General features: G+C 41.6%; 1 protein-coding gene across 5 annotated transcripts in view; it reads right to left on the bottom strand.

Moving 5' to 3' along the window:
• src (v-src avian sarcoma (Schmidt-Ruppin A-2) viral oncogene homolog) overlaps positions 1–12,501 on the bottom strand; it is a 38,837-nt gene extending 26,336 nt beyond the window's left edge. For 3 of the 5 annotated variants that reach the window (XM_047368667.1, XM_047368662.1, XM_047368674.1), the window contains exon 1: positions 12,134–12,500. The gene's annotated coding sequence lies outside the window, so the exon portion shown is untranslated. Of the gene's footprint in view, positions 1–12,133 lie in introns of all 5 variants that reach the window. The other 2 variants (XM_047368655.1, XM_047368650.1) reach the window with 1 other exon arrangement.
• Between the last annotated feature and the right edge of the window lie 7,885 nt (positions 12,502–20,386).

Here is a 20,386-nt window from a genome sequence, read left to right as displayed (position 1 = left end):
TTAGACTATTTTGGTTGATCAGGAAACTGTCCTTATACAGTTCCCTGCAGCTTGGGTGACTGGGTGTTAACAGGTCTGGCAACAGCTGAGACAGTCAGAGGACTTCTTTGCAATCCCTCCTCGATGCTCATCAGGTTTGTTGCAAAACCGTAACCTTAGTAAAGCTTAAAGTTTATACGGATGAGATATCAACTTGCTAAATGCAAACGGATTAAGTTTATGCCTTGGGTTAATGTCTCGTGGTTGTTAGATGTTCCCATGTCACCTTCAAATTGGCACCTCCCACTGGCCAAATGGTTAATTGGTTGCTAAACTGGTCAATTATTGAAGCCGCAGGTAAGTCCGATTACTAAGATCAGCACAGCAGTGGGTCTGCAATTCAAACAAGACAATACAGTCAAAAAGTAAATTGAAAGCATCAGTGGAAGAACAACAGATTAGTACTGTGGCGTTTCATTCCTGGTGTAAAGTAGTTGGTAGAAGCCATCAACAACTCAACACGGTAAGTTACGTCACTGACTAGTTTTGAGAAGCATGAGAAGAGACCATAAGACAACTTGGAACAAAAAATTGTCATTTGCACCTCAAACAGGTTTTCTACATGTCCAACCAACGGAAAAGAGCGCTGCCTGTTTTGGGCACAGAAAGAAAATGTTGCTGCATGGCCAATCATGTAAAAGATAGTATGTGATTGGTTGCTTACAATTCAGTGCTCATTTTTAACTAATCTTTACTGCATTTAATAATCTTACATAATAAGAATACAGAATTATTTTTCACTAAAGAGAAACCATTTAAAAAACAATTTGAGATGTTGAAAATGGTATGAGAGTATTCTCAAACCTCGTTTGGCAGTAGGACCACCTTAACTGGAGGCGGACCAAACCTAGATTATGCTATGATGATTACAGATTTACAAAATGTGTAAAAAATTGGATTTTTGGGATTTGTAACAAAATATTGTTTAAAGCTCCATCCATCCACCCATCCATCCATCCATCTTTAGCTTGGTTGCATGATGGATGGCAGAAAGAGGTTCTTGCCCAGAGTGCCTCTCATGTAAGAATTGTCACTGTCTGACGTTTTTGGATTAATTTATGGGATTTGACAGCACATAAATTAAAGTGATTTTCTCAAATCTATTCATGTTAGCTGTAAATTAATGTGCTTATGTGGTTACAAAACATTATATTTTTTGCTGAAGGTTGCTCAGTTTGGTTTTGGATTTGATCAGGGGTAAAAATCTGTCACATTTCATGAGTTAGCTGGCATAAATGGAGATGAGAATTATAATTTACAGAAATAGGGTGCATTACAAAATCTTCAGAAAATAATATATATAACAAGACAGTAAGAGAGTGCACACCTCCCAACGCCACCCAACGTTGGGTCACTGACTCCATAGAAAAAATAGTCCTGGATCCGGACCACCACCAAAATTTTATAGATTCTTTCTTGGCCTAATACACACCTCTGGTGAAATCTGCATAAGAATTAATTTGTAACCTTTCACGTAAAGTTGCTAACACACACACATAGACAGACAGACAAATGGACCGACAAACAAACACAACTGAAAACATCCTTGGCTGAGGTAATAATCAAATCACATATAAAGTTGAAGCTTTTTTTAAATTATAAACCTCCACAATTCATAAGAACAATAAAGTGATAATTGTTAACTACATGAATATTAACTAGTTTATGGTTTATTTATTAATAAAAGAAGTAGGAAGGGTACAAACTTTCTTTCATCAGCTCCTGTGGCATCATCATGCATATTGCAGCATCTGAAGGCATGTAAAGGCAGTAGAAGTTTTCCTATCACTCATGTAGGTTTGTCTGAACTTTGGATTCAGATACTAGGCATGCATTAGCACCTGAGCATTACTATGTGAGTAATTCTGCAGACAAATATCCAAGTTCTGTTACCTTTTGTACGTGCTCCTACCCAAGCGTTTACATCCTTTTTCCCTGTACCCTGATCTAAGATTATTAGGAGCATGTGAAGTCCTCAGTTCTAGTTATGAGCTTCCGAAATGGGGTAGGAAGAAGTAAAAGATAATTCACAAGAACTTTGAGTCCATTCCTTCAACTGACCTCTCATCCCCTTGAATAGTCCCTAATAGTCTATCTTCATTCTTTTTCTCCATGCTTTTTCCCTTTTTTTCTCCAATCTATTCTTCTCTGACAAAATGGAAAAATAGGCTGTCATCTTCTCAAGTGTCAGCAATATATCACATGAGCTAGGGAAAAGAAGCTCAAGCATCAAGGAAATGAAAAGGTCCGAAAACTGGCAGAGGCAAAATCAAAAAGGCACTTTAGATCTCCAACATCACATAGGCCCATGCTATGTTGCTTCCTCGCTAAGCACTGCGCTGCCTACAGTAAACTTGAGTACTTTACAAGCAAAGCCTTAACTTCACCCCTTCTCTTCACATTTTAAAACGGCTGCCTTTGATCCACTTAATTCTACAGAGACTCAAATATGCTTCATGTTTCAGTCAGCTAAAGGTTTTCTAGCACTTGAACCATTTAGCTTTTCATCCGCACAACCATTCAGGAAGAGGAATCCCAACAGCTCTGAAATCCAAGACCTACATATATATATATATATATATATATATATATTATATATATATATATATATATATATATATATATACAGGGGTTGGACAATGAAACTGAAACACCTGTCATTTTAGTGTGGGACGTTTCATGGCTAAATTGGACCAGCCTGGTAGCCAGTCTTCATTGATTGCACATTGCACCAGTAGGAACAGAGTGTGAAGGTTATATTTGCAGGGTAAGAGCACAGTTTTGCTCAAAATATTGAAATGCACACAACATTATGGGTGACATGCCAGAGTTCAAAAGAGGACAAATTGTTGGTGCACGTCTTGCTGGCGCATCTGTGACCAAGACATCAAGTCTTTGTGATGTATCAAGAGCCACGGTATCCAGGGTAATGTCAGCATACCACCAAGAAGGACGAACCACATCCAACAGGATTAACTGTGGACGCAAGAGGAAGCTGTCTAAAAAGGGATGTTCGGGTGCTAACCCGGATTGTATCCAAAAAACATAAAACCACGGCTGCCCAAATCACGGCAGAATTAAATGTTCACCTCAACTCTCCTGTTTCCACCAGAACTGTCCGTCGGGAGCTCCACAGGGTCAATATACACGGCCGGGCTGCTATAGCCAAACCTTTGGTCACTCATGCCAATGCCAAACGTCGGTTTCAATGGTGCAAGGAGCGCAAATCTTGGACTGTGGACAATGTGAAACATGTATTGTTCTCTGATGAGTCCACCTTTACTGTTTTCCCCACATCTGCGAGAGTTACGGTGTGGAGAAACCCCAAAGAAGCGTACCACCCAGACTGTTACATGCCCAGAGTGAAGCATGGGGGTGGATCCGTGATGGTTTGGGTTGCCATATCATGGCATTCCCTTGGCCCAATACTTGTGCTAGATGGACTGCCAAGGACTACCGAACCATTCTTGAGGACCATGTGCATCCAATGGTTCAAACATTGTATCCTGAAGGCGGTGCCATGTATCAGGATGACAATGCACCAATACACACAGCAAGACCGGTGAAAGATTGGTTTGGGGTGTTTTGGAGGAGCGAGTCAGGAAACGTTTTCCTCCACCAGTATCACATAGAGACCTGGCCACTATCCTGCAAGAAGATTGGCTTAAAATCCCTCTGACCACTGTGCAGGACTTGTATATGTCATTCCCAAGACAAATATATATATATATATATATGTATATATATATATATATATATATATATACCAGGTGTTCTTATAGCAGTCCCAGGTTCCTCGCTGGCAGTGGTGTTGCTGGCCCCAGTCATGGCTCTGGAATGCAGGGTGAGAATGAGGCGAGTTTAAACTGCGCTCCTGCTCCCACAGCCTGGAGCAGGAATGTGTTTGGGGAGAGGGTATAGACACCATCTATCCAGGCCGTTTTCTTATGACGCGGGGCCGGCCGCGGTAAAGGCCTGGCACATACTCTGTGGCAACTCAAACTGCTGTAAAAACTTTCTAGCCCACATTGTTTATTGTCAACATTGATTTAAAGGGCGTGAGGAGGGTGTCACATTGTGCCTGATCATCAGTTAATACTCCTATTTGTGTCTTTGAAAAACACCTCAAGTAATGAAGAGCACTGTCTTTGGTTGGCAAGGGCTGATTACTGTTATGAAGTTATCTCAAGGTTTAAAACCAGAGAAAAAGTTTCCATCATACATTCTCGGGGCTTAAAATCCTTTTAACGGGAGGCTGGATAAAATGCTGGAGTGCTGGTTGACTCTCTTTGGCTGTTTAAACCGTAGACTAGAGCTGCACTTGCACTGCCAGTCAGCTGGCTGAAAAAAAAGGTCCTACATTTTTCTCTCACTTGCAACACAGACAAATTTGATAGTTTGGATAATATACTCGGCTATGCTTGTTATACTAAACAATGCAGTACATTTTCTTGACTTTAACAAACAACTAAATAGATATTTGAAATGTATGATTAAAGAAAGAATGTTTGAAATACAACATTGCTAATTTCCAGTTGGCAAAATAAACAGGAAAGGCCCTTGAATTTAGAACTCCAACAGAGAAAGATGGAGTTTTTTTTAACCATTCCCAGCACCAAAATCCAACATGGCTGATGTGTGTTTAAAACATGGGAATAGCTTACATGTAAATGGTCCCTGTTACCCTGTACGGAGCAGCGGGTATATAAAATGGATGGATGGATGGATGGATGCTGTGACACCATGAAACTGGTGTTTTTACTCAAGCTCGTGTCTAGTTTTGAGTGGCAGAGGAAGGATTAAGGGTAAATAGAGATAAATATTACATTTCTAGAGCTAGGTAGACTATATTTAAACTGAAAGTGAAACAAAGGATCACAAAAAAACTCTCCTTCCTTGGAGATAGACAAATAAACCAAGCAGACATAAAATTTGTCCATGTCACGCTTCATCATCAAAACATAACTGTTTCCTGTCGTGACATTTCCATAACAGATTGGAGGGCGAGGCCCCCCGACACTGCAGTGATTTCCTCCATCTCATTTAAACAACCCCTTTGTTCACAGGGCGCCTGATTTCAATATTCAAATGCAGGTCGGTGGGGCAGTGAAGCACTGAATGAGACACCAACTGCGAAGCAATCAGTGCAGAGCCCAGAGTTGGCGGCCGCGCCTCTGCTCTGTATCTCATCTGAGTCTGGCATCAGCAAGGACGGGTGAGATACCAGGGGTCACGGCCTGAAGAGAGAACAGAGACGGCACTTCCTGAAAATATTCCAGCTGCTGGCAAAGGACTGAAATATGGGCACGCTACGGTTTGCTACAGTCAAACATTACAATGCACATAAAGTCAATCCAATACAAAAGGAAGAGAAGATATCTGATATAAAACAACAAAGTTAATGCAAACTCAAGTTTCTGTTTTCTTAGTGGAATAAAGTAATAATTTACAGTCACTGGGTACAAATAATTTTCAGGACTTAAATCTATCTGTTTGTGCTTCTATGTGTGTTCCATCTGATTTTGTTAGGATAAAAAGATTTGTTTGGACCACAGGCCCCATCTAAATTATCCACGATTTCCATAAAAACATCCATGCGCTCCCATGTACACTGCAATGCTTCTTAGGGGATGAAGATCAGCATGTTTTAAATGCACAGCTGCGCCTACACAAAGCCACACACACAGAGGCATCTTTCTAAATGCCAAAGACGCTTTTCCTGTCACAAGAAATGTGCGCACAGCAATTGGAATAAGGGGGTGAGAGCGATCGCTTTTCCACTGAGGCAACAGTGAGTGGATTGAGTGGGAGATGGGTGGCCTGTGTCACCCTGGCCCGTTCCCAGAGCAGAGGGACAGGAAGTGGCCAGGGGATCCTGGGAGGATACAAGCCATCCTCTGTTTGTCTGCATTTACATGATCGGATACTTCATTCAAACGGCCAGCGAGGACAAGACCCTGGGATTGAGAGCTATGCTCCGTCTATGCATCCCAACTATTCAGTAGCCTTTCTTGAATGCAGTGGTCATCTTTGGGGCGGAAACTGTCTGTGCATTTGCAAACATCTTTGTCAAGTAAAGAGAAATTCAGAAACTCAAACAACAAGACCAATAAGAAACAGAGCAAAGAGCTCAGGAAGGAAAAAAAGTAAAAACAAGTCAAACTAGGCCAGTGAGGCATTAATTTCAAACAGAAATCGAGAAACAGAGCAACAGGATGGGAGTGATGTGGGAACAGGTGGTACCAGCATTCCCATGCTCAACCATATGCCCATGGATGAAGCTGGACACTAATTAGCACCAAATCTGGGCCAGAGCGACAGACGTTTCCTATCTGCAATATAAAAAATTCAAAAGCCTGAGTCAGTGGGACACCATCGCAAATCTCATGTCCCGCTTTTGCATTCGATTCGTTTCTGAAGTTCCCAATCAAAGAGCCTTACACCAAGTCGGTGGAAAACTGAAGGGTGTTGGAATCAGACAGTGCTGGAATCAGGCAGTGTTTTTTTTAATAACTCCGAAACCAAACGAGAATCATGCTGTTTCAACAAAACAAAGGCACGCTACAAATTTCTACAACTGACTCATTTACACTGGCTGTGGATCATAAGGGAGTCACAGTTATTGTAAAAACAAAGCACCCACATTTTTTAGGTCTTATCAGGGCGTAATGATCTGGTCTTTACCAGAAACGAATCTCTATTGTGCAAAAGCACAACAGATTTCATGCTGTCTTTATTTACTAAACAAAGATGAAGAAGACTAATACCATGTGTGAAACTGCAGTGACCCGATGAATCTCCTTCAGCTAAAAAACCCTGAAATTCTAATTTTCTGTTGGACCATTTCAGTCTCTCACATCATTGTTGAAAACATTTTGAGTCATTTTGTTTTTGCCAAACTTTACAGTGCCTTACAAAAGTATTCATACCCCTGTAACTGTTGTGTCACAACTTCATACTTCCAAGTGTTTAATTGGGATTTTATGTGGAGGAGCTACAAAGATCCACAGCTCAGGTGAAAGAATCTGACAGGACAACAATTAGTGGTGGACTCCACAAATCTGACCTAAATGAAAGAGTCGCATAAAGGAAGGCATAGGAAATGCAGGAATACACACGACACCTATTACCAATTTTTTATTGGTAATTTTTTTTTAAAAACAATTTTCCTTCTGCTTCACAACTAAGCAATACTTTCTGCTGGTTTATCACCAGGTCTGCAAGCTGCAGCTCCGGAGCCACAATTGGCTCTTTAGACCCTCCAGGGTGGCTCTTAGTAACTTTTGAAATGTAAGTGAATAAGAAATGCTAGTTTTAGATATTCTATGCGTTTTCGTGCAATATTTGCATAGACTTTCCACAAAACAAAATGGACAATGCATAAATGTTTTGGTGCAGTATTTTTTCTTTGTCATCAGGTTGAAAACCATTTGCTTTTTCGCTCTTGTTTTTCATAAAAGAACATTCATTTTCTTTTTGTAAAAGTTTTATGTTTTTCTTAGTAATTTTAAAATCTTAAAAACAGAAATGAAATGGCAGTTCTTGTGGAAATGAAAGGAAATTTCCCATAGTAGATATTAATAAATACTGATGACATCTTTTTTTGAAGAGTCATGTAGCTTTTGTATGTAGCTGGGTCGAAGGGTAAAAATGGTTCTTTGGAATGTGAACTTTTCAATCCATGCAGAACCCTGGTTCACACATCAAATAATCCAAATAAAATAAACTGAGGTTTGCAGTTAAAATGAGAAAAAGAGAAAAAGTTTAAGGCATGTGAATACTTTTGCAAAGCACTGTAGCTTTTTGACAGATCTCCTCATAGTCAAATTGACGACTGTAATCGCCCCCAGATAATCAGCTGTTCCCCACCATGCTTGACAGCTGGTCTGAGGTGTTGCTGTTTCTACTATATTTTGCTTTTGCCAAAAATGATGTAGTACCAGAACGTTTATGCTTCATTTAGATGCAGCTTTGAAAACAAAGTCAAGCTGCTGTATTCTTCACAGACAGAAAGAGATTTTGACAGCTGTCCTTCTACTTGTGAATAATATTTCTCACTGCAGAATGGCCTTTTAACTCTTCTCAGATTGATGAGCAGCAACAACTGCATCTTTAGCTTCAACTTCATTTCAATGCCTTTCTTCCTTGACATTGTATTAATGCATAACTGTTGGTTTCAGTCTAGCAAAACACTAAAAGATCTGCTTTTATTGAGGTGCTCACCACACTGATGCTAATCATTTTATGTGATTAGGGTATGCCTTTTGACTTTATCTTCAATAAATATACAATAATAGTCTGTGTGAAATCTGTGTTTTTCTACACTTGATGTTAAAATTAAAGAGCTGTAGAACCTGGTAAAGACCAAATCCTTTCTAATGTGTCCTAATTTGTAAAACCCTGAAACTGAAGAGAGTACAATGTCTTTTCACCATGACTGTATCTTAATGATATCATAAAGAATTAAATTACATCTTCCCAGCTCAGTGTCTGTCCATTCCTATTGGTGCTAAAGGGAAATGGGACACAAAATTAAATGAAGTCATCAAACTGCTAGCTCAACTTCAGTGTCTTTAACTGTCTGCACATTTTGCTTCAGTGCAGTTAAAAGCAGCTTATTGCATGTGACTCTAAAAATGCCCTTAAACCAGTCGTTAGACCACCCTCGATGCATCCTTTGCAATCCCAGAGAAAAGCTGTGCAAAGGTAATTTTAAAAAAGTGGAAGTGACCTGTCCTAAAGCCGATTCCGATGATCCTAGAGCAGCAAGCTCATGAAAAACAAGCGGTTCATTGATGCATGTGCCAGTGTATCAGCCTGACACACACAGAACCCTCCTGTAGTAGTTAACAAAGGCGCCTGTGCGCAGCCACGTTGCCAATTAGCAGGGATTTCAACCTCAAAAAGCACTTTCCAGTAATCTCATTGGAGCTGACACAAACATCTTTGGCTTTCACAGGGATGCATTCATGGGATTCCAATGATCACTGGGTGCAGAGCCTGAATCCTGACAGTTGGGGAAGTGCAACGGACCATTTCGCACTGCTTGGAGAAACAACTTTTGCTCATCATCAGCTGGTTGGACCACTAACATTGCAGAAGCCTGTCAATTAGCAATTTAGAAACAAAATGCACGTTGCAGCAGAAAGAAATAATTAGGCATGGTCTCTAGTGTTTACAGAAGCATCGGTTTCTGTGTCACAACCGTTATGTTAAATACAAGGATATTGGATCAAAGGAAATCTGATTTTGTGCCTGATAGATAAACATTTTAATTCTTTCAGGAAAATGTCTGAAAAAGAAAACAAAACAGCAAAACCCGTTATGTCAAAATCTGGAGAATTAGTCTTATGCACTCCTGATGATCATGAGTATTAGCATTTTTATTTCCATAAAAACTCATCTGATGGTGCTTTGACACACGTCTTTAGAAAAAGGTTTCAGATTTCAGAACGGATTACAGTATAAGGGAAAAAAACAAGCTGGAGGCTTATGCGCAATATTTAGGTTTAAGGCAGATCAAAAAGCTTTGGCAACATGCTGATATAGTGGCACAGCAGGCTCTAAGTGTGTGTGTGTGTGTGTGTGTGTGTGTGTGTGTGTGTGTGTGTGTGTGTGGTCCAGGCATTATTTTTAACGTCAGGATGGCAAAAATGCAGACAGTTTGACGTCGTGCATGAATAGGGAGGCCGATACTTAAGTGTCTGAGAGAAAAAAAACTTGTCTAGACATTGAACCCGTGTGAATTATCTCCAGTAATGAAGGCAGATCCTGGATCAGTGGTCTGGCATTGATTCAGGCCTCATGGGTACACGGTTAGCAGGCTTATGTATGATCACAAATATTAGGATACACATAACATCGAGGAGAACTGACTAAATTATTATGCAAGATCAGGCAAAAACACAGTGGTACAGTTAGTCTGAGGTCCTCACTGGCATACCCAGTCTTTTCTATTATTAGTTTCACCACAGACAGTGAATATTTGGACATCTGAGCCATACTGAGTGGGAGACACTAATCCTGAAACGTGTCTTTTAAAGTGTGTGGGGTTCTAGGAAAGGAAACCATGGCTTGTACAGTCGGCGTCTCCAGAGGCGGACCTAACCTTGAAGTAAAAGTGGGCCATTGCCTGGGGGCCCAAAAATATTTCAGATCAAGTTCATCCAACCCACAGTCACACACAATCACAGATCTCCTTTTCCCAAAACACTCACATGTCTGTACCAGATATTCACAAATACATACTTTGGATTTAGAGTGAACATTGTGGATTTCTTAGCAGAAGAAACTCACATTTTAAATATATAACCTAAACATTAGCTTTGGTAATATCATGTAATGTATGTTAACAATTCTAATAGTCAAGGTTTTATTGTTGTTTTTAATTTTAGCAAATTCTGTTTTCTCACTAAAAATATTATATATTAAACCACAACGAAACATTTATTATGAATAATGAAATAATGAAATTATTATGACTTTGTCTAGCATCTTGCATTAGCAGTTAGCATGCCAAACAATGGTTAAAAGCTTAAAAGAATAACACAGAATCTCTTTGCTTTTCTCCAATAAACCTTCCTGTTTTCTGCCAAACATTTAGCTCTCTCTCCCAGCCTGAATAAACATCAGACATACCTGTCACAGAGAATACAGTTTCCTTTTAAATAGCTTCTTACTCCTCTGTGATCCTTCTGACTTCATTTTAAACACCTGATAGTGAAATTAACTAGCTTCGAGTCTTCTTCCTTCAGTAAGAGCGTCACAGTTTTGTTGTCAGTGTGATCTGGTAGCACTTCGTGTCTTGACTGGTGATTGGTCGGTTACCTGTCACTGCCGATTAAACTAAATAACATTCAAATGCAACGACTAGTTAACTTTTTGGTGCATCTCTAATATAATCTCACAGTCACAACGAACATGTCTCTGTTTCGACGTTTAAGTTGGAAATTAATTCAAAGTACTCTAAATATGCAAAAGACAATTTATGGAAGATCTTTAATCTTTTATCTGACCTTTTTTAAACTGATGGGAGATTATTTTTAAATCAAAAAGGTCAAATACAAAACTGTGAATTGTAACATTTAGATATGTAAAATGTGAGTTTCTCTCTGTAAAAAATATATTAGATATTCACAAAGTTCATTTAAAAAATAGCCTGCCGATATCTGGAAGCGACAGGCTAAAACAAAGGGGAAAAGGGATGTGAAAAAAGATGCTTATGACATCTGGATGTGAGTAGCTAGCCAGCTCTTCTGGATATCAGCACATGATCAGCTATATTTCACTTAGTGTTTACAGTTTCAAGTTTGGGGATTTGAAATGTGACTTTTATTCATAGAAATGTTAATTAAGGTATGTCTTCCTATTCTGACCAATAAAAATGTATGACTCTGAGAAAAGTAATTGCTAAACAGCAGTACATATATGACATACAGCAACTTAAATTCTAAAAGAATGAAGAAACACACAAAATATTTAAATACAGTATTTAAGTGCAGTAACTAAAAGAATAAACTATAGTAAATTGTTCAAATACCACAGTAAATGACAACAGTAGGACCTGCTGTAAACAGGTTTAAAATATTACCAGAAACTTAATCTAATCAGATTCAGATCAAGTGTCAAAAGAAAATATTACTGCTCAAGAAACAAATTAAATGACGGAAATAAAGGGTCCAAATACAAAGTAAATCCACCTCTGCATCTGCCAAATTAAATAAGTATTTTTCATTGTCCCCTTTGATGTTCTTAGATTAGTCATGTCTGATGGATAATTGGTCTCACAACCAGGTTTCACTAAAGCTTCCTAGTTCACTTAGGTTTCTGCTGGAATCCAGTAAGGTGTGGTGGGATTGCCTCATAATTTACAGCATGGAGGAATGAAAACTATGCCGCCTATTTCCTAACAAATGCTGCAGTTTAACAAAAATGATGAAGTTAGCTTTACTCTCATAACAATGTGAAAAAGGCAACAGTGTGGGAACAAAATAAGATTCAGGACACAAAGCTGTGGCTGAAGCATCTAAGCCCTCATTCATTTTTGATAAACTTCTGTCTGAAGTCTCTGAAAAAACAAGTTTCTGCTACTCACCCTGAAGAGCAGGCTGCTGGAGATTTAGTCTCTACGCTCTTCTGGAGGTCCACGTCTGGCGTCAAACCATCAATGATCAAATCAGATCCCAAAATAAAAACAAAATCTTGTTTCTAGTGGAGGAGCAGGGAGGCAGCCGGTGCCAAAATGAAGCCAGGCTCACTGAGGAGGAATCCCGGCGAAGAGGAGCGGCGGCCCGCTGAGGTCATAATGGGGAAACCCTCCGGTGCTGAGGAGACATTTTTTATTCAGACAGACGGAATACAGAAGATGACAGATCCGTGGGAATCTCACAGAGATCCGTGGAAAAAGCCGAGCGAGGCTGTGCTCGTCAGCAGCCAACACCGAATCAAACCTGGATCAAAACACTGGGATGTGCAGGGGGGGGGGGGATAGGGGCGGAGCCTCATGTGCATTCTCAGGTTCTGATTGGTTAGATGGTTTTACGCAGAAGGTGGCTCTGATTTAGCTGAATGGTGTCTGTGAAGAGCGCCTCCTCACCTGCAGGTTCAAACCTGTAGGATGTAGGATTCACCCAGTGTACGCATCTTCAAACTATACACAGCCATTACCATTACATTTTTTTTTTAAAATAAATTCATATTCGGATAATTATCTTCAACAATTTCTCATTTGATGCTAAGCTATGAATAATAATTGTCGATAAAAGTTCTAAAATTAAAGTCTCACAATTACAGAGAGAGGATTGTTTTCTTTGTTTTACAAAAATGTTTGGAAAAATGCTACCATCTACTGTTCAAAGGAGAGAGTACATGGTCAGGTTCCAATGAACTGATCTAGTCAAAACCTTCAAACGAATGAAGATGTTTAGCCAAAGCTTTATGTGGACAGTAATGCATGTAAATTTTATCTGAAATATTGAAAAAATGTTTAGGGGTTGCAAGTGAAATAGGTGGTACCTGCCTTGGAACACAAAATAATCTGGTTTTGGCTGTTTATCCAGAACAAAAGCGTGGATTTTGTTTTACTATTCCGTAATAATATTACACTGTATGTTGCATATTTTACAAGTGAAAGTTTTTCCAAAAATATGTTTCAAGTGTTCATGGCATTCAACAATGGCTGAAATATATGTTTCAGCTAAGAACCTGGAAAAATAAATGCCTTGAAGCTTAAGCTGCATCAAATGGAGCTTGTCTATCTCCAGCTAATATGGAACCAGTCAAACATTATCTGCAGGTTAATAATACTTCAATGAAATACTCAAATAGCTAAAAATGAAAATAAGTTGATTAAAACAATAATTAACAAACTGCAGTCAATGTCTCCTAGTTTAAAAAATATATCAAACAACATTAAAATGAAATACTGCTGCTGGATAATTCAATCAATAAACACCATCTGATCACATAGTCTGTATGTTGATTTTTTTTGTGGTTAAATGTTTTATTAAACTCATTGTGATTGATGACGTTTTGTCACTAGTCAGGATTTTATTAATCAAAGGATTACAGGACACAGGGGAGGATTGATATTACTCTGTAGTATGCAGTTTGTCCTGCTTTCCTCCAATGGGGGCAGCTTTTTTAAGGCTTTCAGTTCATTGATTTTCTGAAAATGGATAACAAAGAATCCCTCATGACGACTACAGAATCGTGGCACGTGACGTCGCCCGGTACGGCGGAGCTGGGGTCCCACCCTGGAGCCAGGCCTGGGGTCGGGACTCGTCGGAGAGCGCCTGGTGGCCGGGTTGCTCCTCGCGGGACCCGGCCGGTCCAAGCCCGAACGAGAGACGCGAGACCATCCCCCAGTGGGCCCACCACCTGCAGGGGGAACCGTGAGGGACCGGTGCAAAGAGGATTGGGCAGCAGACGAAGGTGGAGACCTCAGCGGCCCGATCCCCGGATGCTTAGGCTGGCTCTAGGGACGTGGAATGTCACCTCGCTGGGGGGGAAGGAGCCTGAGCTTGTGCGGGAGGTCGAGAGATATCGACTAGAAATAGTCGGGCTCGCCTCCACGCACAGCGTGGGCTCTGGAACCCATCTCCTCGAGAGGGGCTGGACTCTCTTCTACTCTGGAGTGGCCCGTGGGGAGAGGCAGTGGTCTGGGGTGGGTTTGCTTGTCGCCCCCCAGCTCAGCCGTCTCACCCTGTCGGGGGTACTGGATAGTGCCCCTCCTGGGGACTCCATTATTCTGTTGGGGGACTTCAACGCCCACGTGGGAAACGACAGTGACACCTGGAGAGGCGTGATTGGGAGGAATGGCCTCCCAGATCTGAGTGTTTTGTTATTGGACTTCTGTGCTAGTCACGAATTGTCCATAATGAACACCATGTTCAAACATAAGGGTGTCCATCCATCAGTGCACTTGGCACCAGGACACCCTAGGCAGGAGGTCGATGATCGACTTTGTTGTCGTATCATCAGACCTTCGACCGCATGTTTTGGACACTCTGGTGAAGAGAGGGGCTGAGCTGTCCACTGATCACCACCTGGTGGTGAGTTGGATCCGCTGGAGGAGGAGAAAGCCGGACAGACTTGGCAGGCCTAAGCGCATAGTGAGGGTCTGCTGGGAGCGTCTGGCGGACCCCTTGGCCAGGGATGTATTCAACTCTCACCTCCGGGAGAGCTTTGACCAGATTCCGAGGGATGTTGGAGACATAGAGTCCGAATGCACCATGTTCTCCACATCTATTGTCGATGCTGCTGAACGTAGCTGTGGCCGTAAGGTCTGCGGTGCCTGTCGCGGCGGCAATCCCCGAACCCGGTGGTGGACACTGGCAGTAAGGGACGCTGTCAAGCTGAAGAAGGAGTCCTATCGGCTGTAGTTGGCTTGTGGGACTCCTGAGGCGGCTGACGGGTACCGTGGGGCCAAGCGTGCCGTGGCCCGGGCGGTGGCAGAGGCAAAAACTCTGACCTGGGAGGAGTTCGGTGAGGCCATGGAGAAGAACTACTGGTTGGCCCCGAAGCGATTCTGGCAACCCGTCCGGCGCCTCAGGAGGGGGAAGCAGTGCTTCGCCAACACTGTTTACAGTGTGGGTTTGGAGCTGCTGACCTCGACTGGGGACATTATCGGCCGGTGGAAGGAGTACTTGGAGGATCTCCTCAATCCTGCCATCACGCATTCCCTGGTGGAAACAGAGCCTGAGGACTCGGGGTTGGACTCTTTCATCACCCAGGCTGAAGTCACCGAGGTGGTTAAAAAGCTCCGCGGTGGCAAGGCTTCGGGGTTGGATAAGATCCGCCCTGAGTAGCTCAAGTCTTTGGATGTTGTAGGGCTGTCATGGTTGACACGCCTCTTCAATATTGCGTGGCGGACGGGGACAGTGCCTTTGGACTGGCAGGCTGGGGTGGTGGTCCCCCTACATAAGAAGGGTGACCGGAGGGTGTGTTCCAACTACAGGGGGATCACACTCCTCAGCCTCCCTGGTAAGGCCTACGCCAGGGTATTGGAGAGGAGAGTCCGGCTGATAGTCGAACCTCGGCTTCAGGAGGAGCAGTGTGGTTTTCGTCTCGGCCGTGGAACACTGAACCAGCTCTATACCCTCTACAGGGTAATCAAAGGTTCATGGGAGTTTGCCCAACCGGTCCACATGTGTTTTGTGGACCTGGAGAAAGCATTCGACTGTGTCCCTTGTGATGCCCTGTGGGGGGTGCTCCAGATGTATGGAATCGGGGGCCCTTTACTAGGGGCCATCCGGTCTCTGTACAAGCGGAGCAGGAGTTTGGCACTAAGTTGGACCTGTTCCCGGTGCATGTTGGACTCCGGCAGGGCAGCCCTTTGTCACCGGTCCTGTTCATAACTTTTATGGACAGGATTTCTAGGCGCAGCCAAGGGCCAGAGGGGGTCTGGTTTGGGGACCAGAGGATTTCGTCTCTTCTTTTTGCAGATGACGTGGTCCTGCTGGCCCCCTCTAACCAAAACCTACAGCATGCACTGGGGCAGTTCGCAGCCAAGTGTGAAGCGGCTGGGATGAAGATCAGCTCCTCCAAGTCCGAGGCCATGGTTCTCGACCGGAAAAGGGTGGCTTGTCCTCTTCAGGTTGGAGGGGAGTTCCTGCCTCGAGTGGAGGAGTTTAAGTATCTCGGGGTCTTGTTCATGAGTGGTGGAAGAATGGAGCGGGAGATCGACAGACGGATCGGTGTGGCTGCCACAGTAATGGGGGCGCTGTGCCGGTCCGTTGTGGTGAAAAGAGAGCTGAGCCGAAAAGCGAAGCTCTCGATTTACCGGTCGGTCTACGTTCCTACCCTCACCTATGGTCATGAACTTTGGGTCATGACTGAAAGAACGAGATCCCAGATACAAGCGGCTGAAATGAGTTTCCTCCGTAGGGTGGCCGGGCACTCCCTTAGAGATAGGGTGAGGAACTCGGCCATCCGGGAGGAGCTCGGAGTAGAGCCGCTACTCCTCAACATCGAGAGGAGCCAGTTGAGGTGGCTCGGGCATCTATACCGGATGCCTCCTGGACGCCTTCCTCGGGAGGTGTTCCAGGCACGTCCCACCGGGTGGAGGCCAAGGGGACGGCCCAGGACACGCTGGAGGGACTATGTCTCTCGGCTGGCCTGGGAACGCCTTGGGCTCCCCCCGGAGGAGCTGGAGGAGGTGTCTGGGGAGAGGGACGTCTGGGTGTCTCTGCTGAGTCTGCTGCCCCCGCGACCCGGTCCCGGATAAGCGGAAGACGACGAGTACGAGTACGAGGATAACAAAGATTCTGGACAACAGACCCTTGAACGAAATGTTGTGTTATGTGCCAGATACAGCATTCTGGTTGTCCTAAATGTGACGTTGTTGTGTTTTTCATGTATGAATCTCTTAGGCAAAGAAACATCAGTCATCAAAAATTCCTTTATCACTTGTCATTTCTTATTCTTTAATGATGTTTTAAAAACTGAGCAGACAGCGATACGTTTTCCTGGCTACTTCTGTTTGGAATCTGCGCCCTTGGATTCCAGCTCAAAACTGCAAAAGGGAATTTTAGGTCAGAATGAGAAGCAATCAGACAGCATTATACAGAAAAAGACAGAATTCCGATGTAATCCACTTTAAGAACAGAAATCATTTATAAACAGCTATTGTAAGCAATTCCAGGGAAATTCATCTCCAGAAATTGCATATGAAACATCGCTGAGAAGACAATTATCACAACATAATTAATATGTAGATGCTGGCTGTGCTGGATGGCAGAGTATAATCAAGGACAATATAATTTTTAAAGTTTTCACAGTCGCTCAGAAAACACTCAGTGGATTAGGTGTTAAACCACTGTAGCTTGGACAGGAAATCCTTTAGGATTTATGATAAGCATACAGCATTTTCCATTAAGTTACACTGTGACACTGTGCACTCTGCATTGTCAAATCCATTAGAATTAGATATCCGGAAAAAAAATAATGGTTGTATAAAGAAACAATGTATGCTTATTATATTATATAGCATTGGTAAAATCCTGTAATATATTTTAAAGGATTAACGCTAGCGATGATGACTAAGGGTGAAACTTGAACTCTTATACTTTATACTTATATACTGTTGTTACGGCATAATAATTTTATAAAAAGTTTCACATAATTTTTTTTTTTCATTGAGACAGCTTTTTCTTGTATGTCCATTGTTTTTTTATCCACTTTGTGTCCTTGTTATCAGTGTGCACAACCACTGGGAAAAATCATCGACTAATCACTTATTCAGTTGTGTTATTCTGTGGAAGGATGGAAAAAATCTGATGAAGACTCTGGTTTCGTCAAAACGTATTTAGAAAAACCGCTAATAATACAATTATTTCTAGCTATTTTTCAGAAACAGTTGAACCTGTTGCTGCCAGTGATGGTTTACACTTGGTTCTGTTGGATGGAAATCAGATTTTTTCAGATGATCTCTAATGTTTTGAGTACTAACATTAAGACCTGTTTCTGGTTCTTTATTTCTTCTTTTTCTCATACATTTTGTATTTTCAAAACACTGCTTTCAGCTTTTTTTCCAGGCACACTGACATCTTTCTTGTTCTAGCTGTATGTTTCCTTCTTTATTTTTTATTTGGTCCAAAGATTATATTGTTTCCTACTCCTCGTGTTCAGTGGCCTTAAAGAATTAGATCATTCCTTCAGTAATGATTTATAGCTCTCTTGTAAGAGAAATTCGTCCTGACTGCAGCCATAGTTTTCAATTAAGAAGAGGGAATAAATTACAAATATTGACATTTCTTTCTTGCTGAATCATAATCAGGTTGCAGGTTGAGCTCCAAAGTTAAGAGCTGTCAAAGTATCCTCAAAAATATCGATGAAATCTACATTTATTTAATCGAATTAGCAGGATGAACTGTGGGAGGGGCGGGGCGGGGGGGCAGCAGGAGGATGAGCCATTCATTCATAAACCGTCCATGGCTATTACTAAACTGGATGCAAAAGCTTTCTATGATGTGATTACACTTTTTAACTGCAGAATTAATTGCATATTTAAAAATGTGCAGCCAATTGTTATTTTATTTGATATTAAGCAAAGCCTTGGTATTTAACTTTTTTAATTAAATACAGTGGCTTATTTATACATCTTTATATGTATATGGTCTGCAAAGCCTTCAGCTGTTAAATTGAAATGTGTCATAGATGCTTTAATGTCTTTATTTAAACCTTTTTACCAGGCGTTGTCATGCTACGCAGCAACCTGCTTTTATTTATTAGTTGCCTTTACTTGCGTTTGTTTTGTTTTATTACTTTTCTATCTACTCCTTCTACTTTGCCTTGCTAAAGTTACAACCACAAACTTTAGCGTGTTTTGTTGAAATTTAGACCAACACAAGGTTGCACATATTTGTAAAGTGGAAGAAAAAAGATACAAAGATTTCAACATCTTTTACAAATACAAACCTGAGAATTGTGGCATGCATTCGTATTCAGCTCCTTTAACTCTGATGCCACTAAAATCTCTGAGGCCTTTATCAAATAGTTGTATTCATACACACAAAGTTGGAGCCTTTTAACTACTTAGGTGACTTCTGAAGGCACTTCAACTGCTTCCAATGAGGGTTTTCTGCATGGTTAACAATCAACCATCTGCTGTTGCCACATGCCTGCTCAGCAGAGGGAATGGATATAACCAGCTTCATTAGATAACGTTTTACCAACTGGCATTATAAACTGAATTTGGCTGCATTGTATTAGAACTACAATCAATGTGGAATGGCCCAGGTCTGGCCATCCAAGCAAGTTTACTCTGAAAGCAAGATGCTATAAGAAGTCTCTGAAAAACCTAAAATATCATCATGGGACCTAAAGCAGCCTCTTGGTTCTGTTGATATGAAAATGAATGCCTGTAGGGTCAGAAGGTCTTGGGGCAAACCTAAGCACAGATCTTGACCTCATTGAGATGCAGGGAGGTGACTCAGGCTGTATGTGCAAGAAACTCCAACCAAAGGGGGAGTCTTTTAGATACCTTGGGACAGAAACTGACGTTTAGCTGTCTTTTAAAGAGCACACAGACTCCTTTTTTACAAAAGCACAACAACAGCTCCACCTGCTGAGAAAACTGCAACCTTTTAATATCAAGAAGGACGTTTTAACAGTGGTTTATAAATCACTCTTCATCCTGGTACAACTTTCTCAGTGTGGAACACAAAACAAACTGTCTCATAACACAAACCTGACTTGGAAAATAATCTGTTTACCTCAAACCCCTCTTTCCAAACTGTACAACTGCGCTGTGATCAGAAAGGCCACCTTGATCACAAAAGATGCTTCTCATCCCTTCCATCACTCATTCTAGCTGCCACTGTCAGGCGGAAGACTGAAAGTCCCCCTGGCCCAGAAAGCCATTTATAACAAATCATTTATTCCATGCGCAGTATCCGCCTTGAACACTTTAAAACAAGAACTGTACATTTTACACTTTCAACAGCTGCTTTTAACAGTACCCTTTTATGCGCTTTAATGTGCCTTTTACATGTGTCTTGAAGTGTTAATTGTAGGTTAAGGCAGGGTTGCTGTTGTTGGAGCCCTGTCAAAGAAAGATTTATGTTGCCATCAGGGACAGACAATAAAGGTTTCTATTCTATTCTAGCTATTAGGGGCTAGGATATCCTAATTTTTTTTAATCAAATAGATACTAATGCTTATATGATTTTATTTTGTTTAATAACTGGTTAACACATCAATATTTGTTGTTTGAGTGTAATTAAATCACTTTATTTTCCCAGGTTAAAAATATGAGATCAAACATTTATATGTGTAAATTTCTTAATAAAGAAGCAAAAGTTTAATAGAGTGTCAAACTTGTCAAAAATTAGTTGTGAACTGCAGC

The sequence above is a fragment of the Girardinichthys multiradiatus genome, chromosome 1, assembly GCF_021462225.1.
Source record: "Girardinichthys multiradiatus isolate DD_20200921_A chromosome 1, DD_fGirMul_XY1, whole genome shotgun sequence".
NCBI lineage: Eukaryota > Metazoa > Chordata > Actinopteri > Cyprinodontiformes > Goodeidae > Girardinichthys > Girardinichthys multiradiatus.
Note: the sequence above shows the minus strand (reverse complement) of the source record. Positions and strands in the feature narration are given on the sequence as shown.